The sequence below is a fragment of the Aquila chrysaetos genome, chromosome Z, assembly GCF_900496995.4.
Source record: "Aquila chrysaetos chrysaetos chromosome Z, bAquChr1.4, whole genome shotgun sequence".
NCBI lineage: Eukaryota > Metazoa > Chordata > Aves > Accipitriformes > Accipitridae > Aquila > Aquila chrysaetos.
In genome coordinates this window covers 31,076,147-31,091,187 of record NC_044030.1, presented here as the reverse complement: position 1 = coordinate 31,091,187, position 15,041 = coordinate 31,076,147, and the positions used below count along the sequence as shown (strand labels likewise).

Sequence of the window (15,041 nt, the reverse complement as noted above, 5' to 3'; positions counted from 1 at the left end):
GTTTGTATCCATTTAAAATGAATTATTATATCCACATGTGGTGGGCTGACCCTAGCCAGCAGCTAAGCTCCACACAGCAGCTCACTCACTTCCCACCTTTCAGTGGGATGGGGGAGAGAATTGGAAGAGCAAAAGCTGAAAACTCGTGGGTAAAGATAAAAACAGTCTAATAGGTGAAGCAAAGCTGCATGCACAAGCAATGCAAAACAAGGAATTTATTCACTACTTCGCATTGGCAGGCAGATGTTTAGACACTTTCCTGGAAAGCAGGGCCTCAGCATGTGCAATGGTTACTTGGGAAGACAAATGCCATAGCCACAAACATTCCCCCTTTCTTCTTTCCCCCAGCTTTTATTGCTGTGCATGAGGTCATATGGTATGGGATATCTCTTTGGTCAGATGCGGTCAGCTGTCCCAGCTGTGTCCATTCCCAATTCCCCCAGCCTGCTCGCGGTGGAGGCAGAGTAGGGAAAAAAACCCCAAAAAACACAACCAAACCCAAAAGGTAAAACCTAGTCACTGTGCAATCACTTGTCAGCAATAGCCAAAACACTGGTGTATTATTGACACTGGTTTAGTCACAAATCCAAACCAGCACCATATAGGCTGCTATAAAGAAAATTAACTCCATCCCAGTCAGACCCAATACAACACTAAGCAGTTCTACCCATCTACCTAATGTTCCTCAGCCTGCTATTAGTTCTTAATAATACAGTCTCAGACAGATGTCTTCTCTGAAATTAGGTGAAGCTTGTGATTTTCTAGTCCTGTTCATGGCCTTTCAATGGCAATAGTTTTCAGTCACTATGTACTCGTATTCAACTGTTTATTGTTACAAATCTCTCTAAGGAGTACCTACACATCTTGTTTAACAACTAATATTTTTCAGCTGATACACTGCTGTATCAAGAAATGCCAAAATGTAGAGGTTCCAGTAAGTCTGGATTTCAGTCTTATAAACATATTGGGAGATCTTCCAGATCAGGTGAGATGTATAAACAAGCCGAATTGATTTAGTCAAAAGCTAGACTCCCATCACAGGGTATTGAGAGTTTCTAAAAGTCAGGTGAGCCCAGATCTTTAGATGTTGTAACATGATGGAGAGGTCCAGTGAAGTGAATTCAACTGTGGATATTAAAAACAGCTGAATTTTCAAGTCCATACTTTTAAAATACTAGATGAGTGGCAAAAGTGGCTCAACAAACTGAACAAAATTCTATGACATATCTTTTCCATCTTATGAATTCCAAAACCCAGCTGATATAAATTGTCTTAGGATCAAATTGCCTGCCCTAGAAGAGGAATGGTATGTGCTTTCAACCAAAGAGCTCTGAAACACTATCTTACCCCTCTCTGCCAGGTTGCATCTAGAGGGTCTCTAAAATTAATGGAAAAATACATTAAGCTAAGAGTTCTGCATATGTGCAGAAAAGCACAAGATTTGCCTTAGGGTAGTATGTTCATAAGCACAAATCATTCCAAAAGTAGCATGCAAATTCCCATTTATTTTATGTCCATTTGAAGAATTAACTGCATCATTTAGTGTGTCCACTACCATAATGTGTTAGCTTCAGAAACCATCGTCCAGTGGAACTCCCCTCAAACCAATTCTCTTTTCAGATTAGATCTGTTACATGATTTGGATGACCTGAGTCTGCAAAAAGGAAAGTGTAAGCAATATAAAGAAAGTTGAAGATCCCAAAGCGTAGGATAAAAACTAGATTTTAGGGAGGCAGGAAGAGGCAGTATCATCTGAGCAGGCTTAAGAGAGAAGTGAAGTTTAACAGGGAAGAGATGCTTAACAGAGAAGTGATGTACTCTTCTGATAAAACCCCCTCATTTTAATAACTGAAATTTTGATAATTGTGACAATATGGTAATTTCCCTGACTTTAGGGATGATTCTTCTATTTTCTATAAAGGCAAACTGTTGGATAAAACCCAAAGAATCTAAAAATGGCTTAATTAATCTTAGTAATTCTAGCTCTCTGTGCACTCTTGAGAATTTGATTCATTTGGGCTGACCTGTTCTCCTGGAAGAATTTTTTGTCCATAAATTTATATTATTGTTCTTGTATTTCAATTTTTAATAATATGTTGCAGTTGATAGTTTCTCTTACATATAATTCCACAATGACCACATAAAATTTTCTTCATCTTAATTGTATTATTCCTTTCAGATGTACCAGACTGAAACAAAAATAAAAAATAAATTAAGGTATTTCAAAAAAGCAGGCAAAAACCTTTGAAAGTTAAAAAGCACAGAAATTATTTTATGTGAGAAAAACTTAGACAGAACCATGACTCAATATCTTTTTGTTTTGTTCTGTTTTCCCTTTAGGACATTATATTCCATTTGAATTTTGATATGGGTGGGAAATAAGCACAGGAAATTTTGTTAGTAGGACAGGTGGTTTTGAAAAATTCAGAAAACACATTATTGCTTTTAAAAATTCTACTACCACTTTTTCATCATAATTCTACCTGGTTTTGCATGGGAATGCCAATTAATTTCCTTTGCTATCCTTAGAGATCATAGTCATCAAGCTCATGAAAAGAATGCTGAGGTACCAGAGGATGAGAAACTCAATGTACGAGTAGCAAGAGAATGCTTCGTTTTAGAGATGTTAAGGATAAAGAATCTGACAGACTTAAGCATACCTTATAAGATATGCATCTACAGAAAGGTCCGATATTGAAGAGTGTCGCAGTTTAACCCCAGTCAGCAACTAAGCACCACGCAGCTGCTCACTCCCTCCCTCCCCACTCAGTGGGATGCTGGAGAAAATCGGGAAAAGAAGCAAAACCCGTGGGTTGAGATAAGAACCATTTAATAGAATAGAGAAAGAAGAAACTAATAATGATAATGACAACACTAATAAAGTGACAGCAGTAATAATAAAAGGATTGAAATATACAAATGATGCACAGTGCAATTACTCACCACCCGCCAATCAACGCCCAGTTACTCCCCGAGCGGCAATCCTCCTGCCCCCACTCCCCCCAGTTTACATACTAGATGTGACATCACATGGTATGGAATACCCCGTTGGCCACCTTGGGTCAGCTGTCCTGGCTCTGTCCTGTGCCAACTTCTTGCGCCCCTCCAGCTTTCTCACTGGCTGGGCATGAGAAGCTGAAAAATCCTTGACTTTAGTCTAAACACTACTTAGCAACAACTGAAAACATCAGTGTGTTATCAACATTCTTCCCATACTGAACTCAAAACATATAGCACTGTACCAGCTACTAGGAAGAAAATTAACTCTAACGCAGCCGAAACCAGGACAAAGAGAAAATACAGATTAAGGGCCTGATCAATGGGAAGTAGGCCCCACAGGGAGTGGCAAAGTACGTAGCAGGGAGGGGATACTGGGAAAGAAAAACAGAAGCCTGATGCTTTATCAAACAGACCATGAGGCAACTGTGAGAAAATGCCAGAGCTTAACACTGTTATTCTGTAAACAGACTTGGAAGAAGAAGATTAATTTTAAGACAGCACAGGAGTGTTGTTTGATTTTGTGTTGCTGATGGCAATCTCCAGAGACAAGACTACAGAGAGAGAAAAAGGTGACAAAGCCTCTTGAAACCTTCTGAGGAGGACAAAGAGGCAGAGGAAGAGAAACTACAGGAGCCGGAGTTATGAAAGCCAAGGAAAGACAAACTTTTGGAAGGAGTGAGTGAACAGAGAACAGTACATGACGGTCTCTGCCCTGGCGTTACCTGTTGGACAGGCTGCAGCAAACTCACACTCTTTCACTGCCTACCCAGCAGGTGGCATCAGGAGGACACGAATCACATCCAATTTCTAGTTTCTTTTTCCAAACCACACTAAGAAACTGCTTCTTCAACTCTTTGTCTTCACCTGCTTCCTTGGGGAGAGATGAAACTAGTTTTGTGACTGAACTTTTGACTGTCTACTGTATGACCTCACCCACTGTACCACAGCAGTTATCAAAAAGAAGAAAAAAGAAAAAAAAAATTCCTCTCTGGACTAAGATTAACATTATACAAGTGGGCATCCTAATGGTCACCTTGCAACTGGTGTAGTGGTAGGTGTATACCAGAAAAGCACTTCCTCTCAAAACACTGTTGGGATCAAAAACATGAAGTATTCTCCAGAGACTCCAAAAGCTTCATAAGTGGTGTAGGGCGCTAGAGGACTTTGTTACAGTAACCCAAGATAATTCATGTCCCATATCTGAGTATGTAGAGTCCCAAGGACATTTTATCCCATTGTCACGGTAACCCAGGATCATTCGCACCCCCCCCCCCCCCCCATCTGCACCTACTTTTGCATGGGTGCTAATGATGGCAGCCAGCTGCAGGTCTTGAAATTTGGACAACAGCAGCTGCACTACTACATCAACTGAGTTTGCTGATGAGCAAAACAGGACATTGCATATGTACGATATGTTAATCGTCACAAGTTTTATTATCCACGCCTGCGGTGCTTTCCCTTGACCTTCACTCCTGAGCAGGGCTCCACTCAGGTTGGGTCCCCATATGACTGAATTGGCATCCTGGGGCTCCCACTGTCATAACAGCAGGCTTTCATTAAAGCCAAAGGTTTTACTTGCTGAGTGCTGTTCCTCGCCCCTGAGGGATCCGCACCTGCTTTTCATTCATAACAAATGGCCACACAGTTTTTGTCCTTTTCTGGTAGTTGCAATACATAGATAAAGCCTCATGAACTGACAGCTTTAAATCAGAAAGAAATAATTTGTGTACTCAGAGAAATTTCTCTTCGGTAATTGCTAACTTTTTAATGAAGACATGCAATTTGTAACAAAGGCTGTGTTTGCGAATTCAGAAACTAGAATGGAATTATGTCCCAGCCTGGGATTAGCCAACTACTTTAAGTTATCTATATATCTAATGCCTGGGGAGAAAGCCTGTCAGCAAAATAAATGAAAATAAATCTGCTGAAATATAATGAAATTTAAAAACAATATTTTCTGCCTTTTTGGAAACATGCAAAAAGTTCTAAGTCAATCAGGCTACTAATGTTTGATTAGGTAGTTTTAATACATGGGTACCAGAGCTCTTTCCCTATTTATTACCTTAAATTTATTTTACACAGAAAATGAAAGTCTACTGTAAAGCAGTTTCCATCATGAGGTTTACTCTTTGAAGTCCATTCTATGTGAAGGTTTTGCAGCACATTTATGCCTGTTGTCCATAAATCACTTCTTAATTTCTAAGTCTGAGACATGTTGCATATTGGTTGTTCCTACGCCATTGCTATGGATGATTCTTAATGCTGTGTATTTCTAATTTTTTAAATGGAATTTTAATTGTTTTTAATTTTATTGTTAATGCTGTGTCATTTTTAGTATGATTGACATAGGTTACCTATGCGTATGAAGGATGTAGTTCACAGAGTTGCTGCTTGCCAGGCTATTGTTTAGTTGATGTACTTTTTACAAATGCTGCATAAGAGAGACCAGCTAACAGAGGAACAGTTGGGAGGCAGCCAACAGACGCAGCAGTTTGCACAGCAGACTGCACAAAATGGGGGTCAGCAGCTTGGCTTAGAAAAGCACACGTGTCCTCAGCAATGGTGTTGCTGCACCACAGAGCACGGTCTCCAACAGCTGTTGGAGTAACTGTCCCTGCAGCATCTGAGCTGTTGAGCCGGTTGGAGCTCTGGAGGTTGGATGCTGCCTTCCATGACAGCCAGAGGCCTCTTGCTGAGGCTGGGGCAGTGGGAGAAGGCTTCCTAGGCTGCAGGAGGTATGCTCTTGTTGAGAAACAGTGTTGCCAAATAAAGAAGCTGCAGGAGGAGGTCAGCAGACTGTGCAGCATCAGAGATGATGAGAAACAGGTCTTCTCCAAGACTCCGCAGCTTCAAGAGCCTGAACCTAAGTGTACTGAGTGCAGCGCAGGTAGGGTCTGTACTTACTGGTTTGGGAAATAGACACTCTTGTTACAGCAAGGGGTGGAAGTTTAAGAGTTCTGGCATCAGGAGGATGGCTTCTGCTCTATCTGCAAATTTGCTAATATGGAGTAGGTGCAATGATTTTGTAGCTGTCAAGGGCTGACAGCTCTGTCAAATGAAGCTTCCAGTTGGGCTGAGCTTGAGCTCTACAACAGCACCAAGATGAAGTAACAAGTGATGGTGGTGAGAGACTCCCTGCTGTAATCTCTTTGTGACACTTAAGAGGTGCATAAACAGAAAATAATCTGATTTAGTTTTTGTGGGAAAGAGTGAGACTTGCTGGAGCCCTGAACTAAGGAAAAGGAAAACAGTGATCACAAGTGACAAAGCAGCCAACAGAAATTAAAATCTTCCCTAGTGATGTTGTGCATCTGACACATAGTGATGTTGAAGATCCAAGAACTCAAATCATTGCACGCACCAATGATGACAAAAAGAATATAAAAATTGAAGAAAAAATTCTCAGAAAGATTTTTGTTTCTTGTGGAAATGTCCTGGATGATGAAGAACTCATCAACCCACTGCAGGAACCAAATGCAGGAGACATGCTTGCAGTTCCTGGTCAGAAATCAGAATAAATGATTGATGTGCTGATTTTTGGTTTCATGTTTCTCCTGGAAACAATTGTTTCTACAGGAAATATCACCCAGCTTTTGAAAATGTGACCCATTAATACCACTAGTTAGAATAAAACTCTTTGAAAATTGACATGAATTGCACACAGTGCTTCCTTACAGTGTATTTTATTCATGTTTTCAAATCGTCACATTTCAGGCTTTAAATATTATGCTGATATGGTTGTCATTAAAACCACTATTTGTCTGTGGCTACAGTAGCTTATGATATGCAGTAAGACAGCTCTTCCCTAGAACAGAGAAAAGCTGTTAATTTTTTAAAGCCTGTTCAAAACCAAAAACTTTCTGTAGAGCCAGTTGGAGTATATTTGAATTGCAGTTTCATATTATTTGTTTATTTGTATTAATGGTAATGTTTATTTTGTGGCTTTATTAGGCTCAGTAAGTTTTATTCTTCCTATGCTTATTCATTGCTAGCTTCATTTTATTGGTCAAATGCGGCTTTTGACAAAATAAGAGCAAACATGACATTTTTGTGGTATTTATGATATACAGATGGCTGTTTGCTGTAGAACTCTTATGCTGACCTCCTAATAGACCAACGGTCTGCGCTACAAAGTCATTCCAACCAAGAAAGGTAGCCAGCTTGTGTGTAGCCTCCACATAAATAAGGGAGCCCTAAATACTTAAGTACCTTTCCCTTTCTCAGAAAATCACTCATATTTGTAGCTAATTTTGCGTAGATTTCTCCACAGAAGACATTCCTCAACTGGTAGAATCTGGCATACTTTAATTGACATTTTGAGAATTTGTCCTGCCCCTCTGCAGTTAAAAAGAACTTTGAGATCTCCACGCTGCTCAGAAAACAGAGCTGAGAAGTTGCTTTGCTTGACTAGCAGTCATCAACTGATTATTTTTAAAACATTCTGAACATACTATATTCTTTCCTGTCTTCCAGTTGGAATTTTTGATCAGAGAGTCAGACTCAGTTTTCATGATCTGCTGGGATAGTGCCTGTAGAATAAATGCTAACTAGTCCCTTTTCTTGGGATTAACTTGTGTGGCTCTGGAGGCACAAAATGCTAGAGAGACCTCTTGTTTTTAAGTTTATATTGTTATTATGTAATAAAAGTGCACAGTATCCAAGACAGGAATATCCCTTGTTCTTGAGCTTCTACCTGTGGCAAACAGAAGAGCTAGACAGCAGCTGAAGTGGAGTGAGGTCTACTTCAGCATGAGATAACATTTACTGACTACTAGGGAGTTAATGCCCAGACGAGCTGTCCTGTAACCATTGGAGCCTTGAGAGGAGAAAGTTTTCTCCATTGTCCCCAGTGTTCAGTTCCTAGTTGCAGAAATGCTGCAAAAATGCTGTGAAAAAATGTACTTCTTGTCATAGAATCATAGAATCGTTTAGGTTGGCAAAGACCTTTAAGATCATCGAGTCCTACCGTCAACCCAACACCACTATGCCCACTAAACCATGTCCTGAAGTGCCTCGTCTACATGTTTCTTGAACACCTCCAGGGATGGTGACACCACCACTTCCCTGGGCAGCCTATTCCAATGCCTGACCTTTTAGGTTACGTCAGGTGCTATTATGGCAGGGCTGCAAGAGGCAGAAGCAGTGTAACAGAAAATAAGTGCTGCTCATGAGAAATACTGGGCTGTTACAACTCAAGTATCTGTCATGTACTTTGTAATTGCAAGTCTGCCGGAGACAGATCACATGTATCAGTTTTCTTTGAAGTATTTTAAGTAGGTTAGGTTAATACATCTTTTAAGAAAATAGCATTTTGGATTACACATACTTAAAATGACCTAAAATAGTATCTTATTAAATTGCACTAAAAATTCCACAGTTGCAAACTAGAATATTTGTAGAAAAAAATTTAAAAGTGTTTCTCAAAAGATGGGATTATATGGATCTTTTGAATTTACCCTGAAATGTAGATGAAACTACTTTGTTCTATACCTCATGAAAGCATTCATTCTCTTTGAAATGAATAAAAGTCATTAAAGTTATAAAAATGCTTGTGCTTTACTCCAAGTGCAGATTCTTTATTGAGCCTTAGTTTAGGTGACAGATAAAAATTCCCTCATTTCCAAAACATACATACATACATATATATATATGTAAATATATATATATATGTAAATTACTTTTTAAGGTCAAGATACTTAAATAAACCTTAGAAAATGCTCTTGGACCTTGAGTGCACATCTCCTGTTCCAAAGCAGGGCTGGAGATGACTAGATCTCTTCCTACAGGCATTTACTTAAGCTGTTATTAGTAATCTTCACTGACAGAAATTCTGCAAGTTCCTCACACCATCTATTGCCATGCCTGATTAATATTCATCATCTTTTAAAATCAGGTCATTTTTACTGTGAGGTGAATTAATTTAAGCCAAGTATCAAGCAACATTTAACTAAATCAACTTTCTCGGAAGTCACACAAGAACTTTCTAGAATGGACCAGGTTCTTCTGCTCCTGTTTTCCCCAATATTTCTCTTTGTTTCTCTCCAGTGGGGTAGTGATTTATCTGCATCAAAACAAAAATAAGAATATATAACCTTGCAGCTGTCCCCATATTAAAACAAGTTAATTTTCTTGTCATCTTGCCTCCCTAGTGATCTTGTGACATGAGTTTGGCATCTAATACACTGCTACTTCTAGAGAAAAAATAAGGGAGTTACTAGTGAGAAGTGAGGACCTATGAGATCTTTAGTTTAAACTGTGATCTAGCATATGAAATCGAGTAAGAATAATGGTTCCAGACAGTCTAGTGAATGACTCCAGGATTCTACTATAATTAATATTAAGTTAATGAGCTCATCTAAAACTAATCTGGTTTTCTTTCAACTATTTAGTAAAACTACTAAGATTTTTGAAAAGAATGATAATCTCAAGCAGCATTTGGTAATACTGCTTAGTCAGACTCTCTATGTGATATACACCGATGTTTCTCCAGGCCTTTCTGAGTAACACAAACTCCTGTCTAGCGTTATGCTGTGTCTTGAAACTCTGTGGCAGAGAGAAGACGTTAGAGATGCAGAATGGAGTTCTGCCTCCAGGGGCCTGCTGGCTTGGGTTAAGGTACCCTTCAGTAGGCTCGGGTCAAAGACAATTGTCAGAGATTAGATATCTGAGGTTCACAACAGTATTTGTATATAGGAGAAAAAGATATTTTTCCACAGTTTAGACTTAAAAATATTGATATGTAGGACCACAGTTAATACTTTTCCAAGATACTGTATCCTCTAAGGCATGCATGATTTTAAGGTATTTGCCATTTGCTGGCCTGAGTCCAGGAAATTATACTCAGATTAGCACTTCAACATGTGAGTGGAATGTAAGAATATGTTTATAGATATGCTTAAAGGGTATCTTCAGCTTAGCAGTTAATTTAAGAATGTATTTAAATGCCTTTTTGAAATAGGATGTTATTTATAATGCTGTTTGTTTTACAGCACTTGTATTTTGCCTATTGAAAGTCATGCACTTCCTAAACTTTTGCCTGCTTTTAATTTTATTTTCACTGATTGTTCTCTTTACTGAAGAGCAATGCCTTCTTAAACTGGATGTGCCATGGCTTGAAGACACCATGTGATTTATGTGCTATGACTGAAATGAAGCACTCCCAATGGAATTCAAAAGGACAGGATTTGTAGACCTATCTTCATTAAATTAGGTAACAAAAGAAACTAGAAGTTAGATTGGAAAGATCCTTTTGTGATTGCCAATCCATTGTCTTAAAGTAGATTTTTTTATACCAACACTGCCTCTTTTCATTGAATCTATTTTTGAACAGTTTCAAAGACAGTGGCTCAGCTCTGTCTGTAGGTGGTTTCCTAAAGATCATTTCTCTGTGTTTCCTCTACCTCGGTGAAAGGCTCTTGCTACACACTTTGACAGGACAGTATAAGACTCCTCTTCTGCCTCCACAGAAGCAATATGGAAGAGTATGGGGAGCACTTCTCCCCTCCTCCCTTCCTCCCGCATTTTCCTGTTCCTTCTCCCAAACAGTCCGTATCAGTGTTTGCGGCCCGGTTTGATGAGGTGTGCTGTAGTATTCTCTCCACACAGACAAAACTTTCTCCAGCAGTAAGCTGAGTAGGGCTGTCAATCAAATAACAGTATAATTCATGTCTTCCTTAAATCAGTGGGGCAGGTTATCCCTTCCATTAATATTACTTGCAGGATTTATACTCGGCTCACTCTTTCAAGCATACTTCGTAATTCCAGGGTGAAGGATCTATTTGTTATTACAGAATCACCAAGGTTAAAAGAGATCTCTAGAGATTACCTAGTCCACCCCCCCTGCTCAGAGCAAGGTCAAACACTTATATACTGATTTTTATGCAATAAGTGGCTTCTGATAATTGTTTTATCCCTTAATCTGTCTTAGCATGTTCCCAAGTGAATGTAATAAAACATATGTGTTCACTTTGAGAAAGTTTAAAGGGATTTTAGCTTAAAAGCACAAAAAATGTGTTTGTTATATTTGTGTCATAAATATGACCTAGGTGTGCTGGATTATTGATATGGCATGGATTACAAATTCATGGCACAGATAATGGTAGTTTCATATGTAAAGTACCTTGAAATTCATGTTCATCCAGAAACTTGGGGACACTACGATTTGGAACCATTTCATGTGGAGCAACACAAGGAAGAAAAAACTGAAAATGTGACAAAAGCTTCCTGAGACTTGAGACTGACCATGTTTCAGAAATTAATTGTGGTAAAGTCCTTGCAGAAAAGTTATAGTTCCTCTTGAATTCTACCTGCTCCAAAACTCCAGTAATTGTCTGTGAGAAGAATCATGAAATAGGAGTTCTGAAACAGTGAGACATAGGCTCTCTATGAGCCAATTCAAGCTGGGTGTTAAGGTAGAGCCAGACTAGCCTGTAGCTTCATTGCGGTTAAGGAGGAACATAGATGTGCAGGATGGTTCCTGTCTGTACTTCCTGCCAAGAGGAATAATTGGGCTTTTTGCAGATTGAAATACCACCAGTGCCATTTAGTCTTTTCTTATGAATGCAGTGGGAATTGTGGCTTCAGCAAAACTACTTGGAAAGACTGCTCTTTTGTAGTTCAACCCTGTGTTAAGGAACAGTTCCAGTTTCTAGAAGCTGCCCTCAATTTCTTGAAGCATTTATAGTGTAAAGATAATATTATTAGAATAAGTAGCTTGTAGAGAGCTCTTTCTTCTGCTTGTGGATACACTGAGGCAGTTGTTTCTAGATATGATAAGTTTTCAGATTAGTATCCTAGATGTCTGATTTTTCTTTTCATTCTTGAATTTTTATTATTTGTATCTTGATGAAAAAATAGGATACATCTGATTTTGTCAGGTATTATACAAGAAGCAGTGGATTTGCTACTGAAGTACAGTTGTTTTCTCTCAGCTTTTCTACATTTATATACTACTGCATCATTATTTTCTCTGGTGGCCTCTGTACTTGCTGAGTTTGTAATAGAGAATCTTGGAAAAAAAATCATAGAGAATTGGACTTGGACCTCTATATGAAGACATGTTTGCCTCAGCTGCACTAGTGCTTGTTTTGAGCACAAGCTCTGACCCAATAAGAGCTTTTCAGCAGTTTGAGGAAGAACAAGGGTATTCAGAATGGTATTGATTGCAATTTTTCATTGCACATGCTGCTGGGCAGGTATTTTCAGATATCAATATCAAATATCTAAATATTTTAGTGATATTTAGAAAATTAATTCCTTAGGCTTATTTAAAAAAGAATTCCTGTAGGCCCCTTTGAAATACCAGTCTCTTCTAAATATATCTTTATTTTGCTAAAATACTTAATTCTACATTACCCATGTACAAAGACTTAGCTGTGTAACAATTGATGAGATTTTACTGTTGACTTAGAAGAAGCTAAGATTTCATCTGCATAGTCTAAGTGTAGATATATACTTCTACCTAGTTTATGTACGCTGTGTACTTCTTTGTATTTGTAAGAACAGTAACAGTTTTTGAACAATATGCCTAAATTCATATAAAAAATTAAATGCCTAATGATGCTTTGGTTTCTGGTTGTTAAGCCACTACAGCCAAAGTGATGGGCTTAAAGATTTGGTGGTGCTTAGCTCTTCAGAAAATTGAGTCACTTTCATTTTAGGTCTAAATATGAGAAACTGGATTTCAACACTCAAGACCAAGAATGTGGTCAGTGTCTGTTTTGGGTTTGTGTGGTGGGGTTTTGGTAGCGGGGGAGGGGTTACAGGGTGGGTCCTGTGAGAAGCTGCTAGAGGGTCCCCCTGGCTCCAAGTCAGACCTGCCGCTGGCCAAGGCTGACCCCATCAGCGACTGTGGTAGTGCCTCTGCGAGAACTTACTCAAAAAGGGGAACCTGCAGCAGAGAGAGGAGTGGGATGTGAGAGGAACACCTCTGCAGATACCGTGGTCAGTGAAGAAGCAGGGAGAGGAGGTGTGCCGGAGGAGGTGATGCCCTTGCAGCCCCTGGTGCAGGCTGTCCCCCTGCAGCTCATGGAGGTAAGTGCTGGAGCAGGTGCCCACCTGCAGCCCGGGGAGGACCCCATGCCCCCGAAGATGGCTGTGACTCCATGGGAAAGCCTGCGCTGGAGCAGCCTGTGCCTGGAGGACTGCAGCCTGTGGGAAGGACCCATGCTGGAGAAGTTCATGGACAACCGTCTGCCGTGGGAGGGACCCCACGGTGCAGCGGGGGAAGAGTGAGGAGTCCTCCGCCCTGAGGAGGAAGAAGCAGCAGAGACAAGGTGTGGCGAGCTGACCCCAACCCCCATTCCCCGTCCCCCTGTGCTGCTGTGGGGAGGAGGTAGAGAAAATTGGGAGTGGAGTTGAGTCCAGGAAGGAGGGAGGGGTGGGGGGAAGGTGTTCTAAGGTCTGGTTTTACTTCTTTTTATCCTGTTTTGATTTTATTGGTAGTAAATTGAATTGATTTTGCTTTTTCCCCAAGTTGAGTCTGTTTTTTGCCCGTGACCATAATCAGTGAGTGATCCCTCCCTGTCCTTGTCTTGACCCATGAGCTTTTCTTTATATTTTCTCCTCCCCATCCCACCAGGGCTGAAGGAGTGAGTGAGTGGCCTTGTGGTGGTTTGCTGCCATCTGGGCTTAAACCATGACAGTGTTTTTAAAAATGACAAATCCCAAAGCTTCTACTTTTTAAAAAATGACCAAATATGAAATTGTTCTTAGTATGAACACTCATAAAATTTAGTCTCTGTTGCAGACTGAAGTCAGTTTCACTGGGGTAAGGCCAAGGATCTATTGAAGAAAAGATGATACAGGATGCAATAAAACTGGGAAATTGAGTATTTCCAGAAAACTGTCATCTTGCAATTTCATGGATGTTAGCTCTATGAGAGCTTGTAAAAAGTTCAACGGAGCCAAGTATGTAATTTTCATGCTGCATTATAATTTGTTTTCACAAAGTTTGTGCCAGATCAGAATTGTGCTTTTGTAGTTCTCACTTATAGTATGGGGTAAATAGAAAGATGCTTTAGGATTAAAATGTTGCCATTTGCTATATTGTTATGCAAAATGTAATCTACACTGTAGTGGCCTTCAGGTCATTGCCATTTTTGTGATTTTTCAAAGATATACCATGTTACTTACCTGTGGTTCTTTTATCAAAGAATGAATGACAATCCACTGGAAGACTGGGAACTGTTATCCCATTTTAAAGCCTGTGAACTGAAATAGAGGACATGACATATAGCAAACTGTCATTTTTCCAAGATCCGCTCTTCTGCTGATATTTACTTCCACTAATGCAGCAGGTGCTATTTTTGCCTGCCCTCACCACCTCACCTTGCTTACACATCCATAGTCTCTGATTCCTTTGTTATTAATTTCATAATTTTGTACTTTTTTTTAATAGGTATCAGTGACATCTGAAAGGGATGTCAGTATTCAATCTGTGGTGATATAGTTATATACAAAAGAAAGATCATTTATGCTGTGATACAATTGCACAAACAACCCATAATTACTGTCTTTGCAATTCTCAGTAATTACGTTCTGATTTTAAGTTTAATTCTTAACTGTTGTATCCCATAAGTTTTCTGTGGTTGTGGTACTCTTTGTTATTTATCCTGGATATTCAAGCAATTCCAAAATGCCCAATTCCAATTGGGCTTTCAAAGTGCAATTACAATATTGCTTATTCTGTCTCCCAGATCACAGCTAGAGAAATTACCATATATTGCTAAAGTACTCTAATAATGTAATATAATTAGTAATATCATGTTGGTTAAAATTTAGTTAGTGCACTAAACCAAAGTTACCAAGAGAGCAATCTATTCACGTTATTTGTTTTTTCAGATCTTTCAGTTCGTGAGAACTTCCTGCTCCATTTAAGCTCTATGCTTTGTGAAACCCTGTGCTGCCCCTGTGCTGCCAAATCCTGCCAAGGTAATATGTTCAGAAAACACACAACAAAATATAAAACAATTTCCTTATAGAATCTCTCAAAATATTTATGTTGTTTTCTAATTAATATACTTGTGGTTGATGATTTTACA

The 15,041-nt window shown here is 39.3% G+C and overlaps 1 pseudogene; it reads left to right on the top strand.

The window, feature by feature from the left end:
* The first annotated feature begins 5,559 nt into the window (after nucleotides 1-5,559).
* Nucleotides 5,560-10,118, top strand: LOC121232711 (annotated as a pseudogene).
* The last annotated feature ends 4,923 nt before the right edge of the window (nucleotides 10,119-15,041 follow it).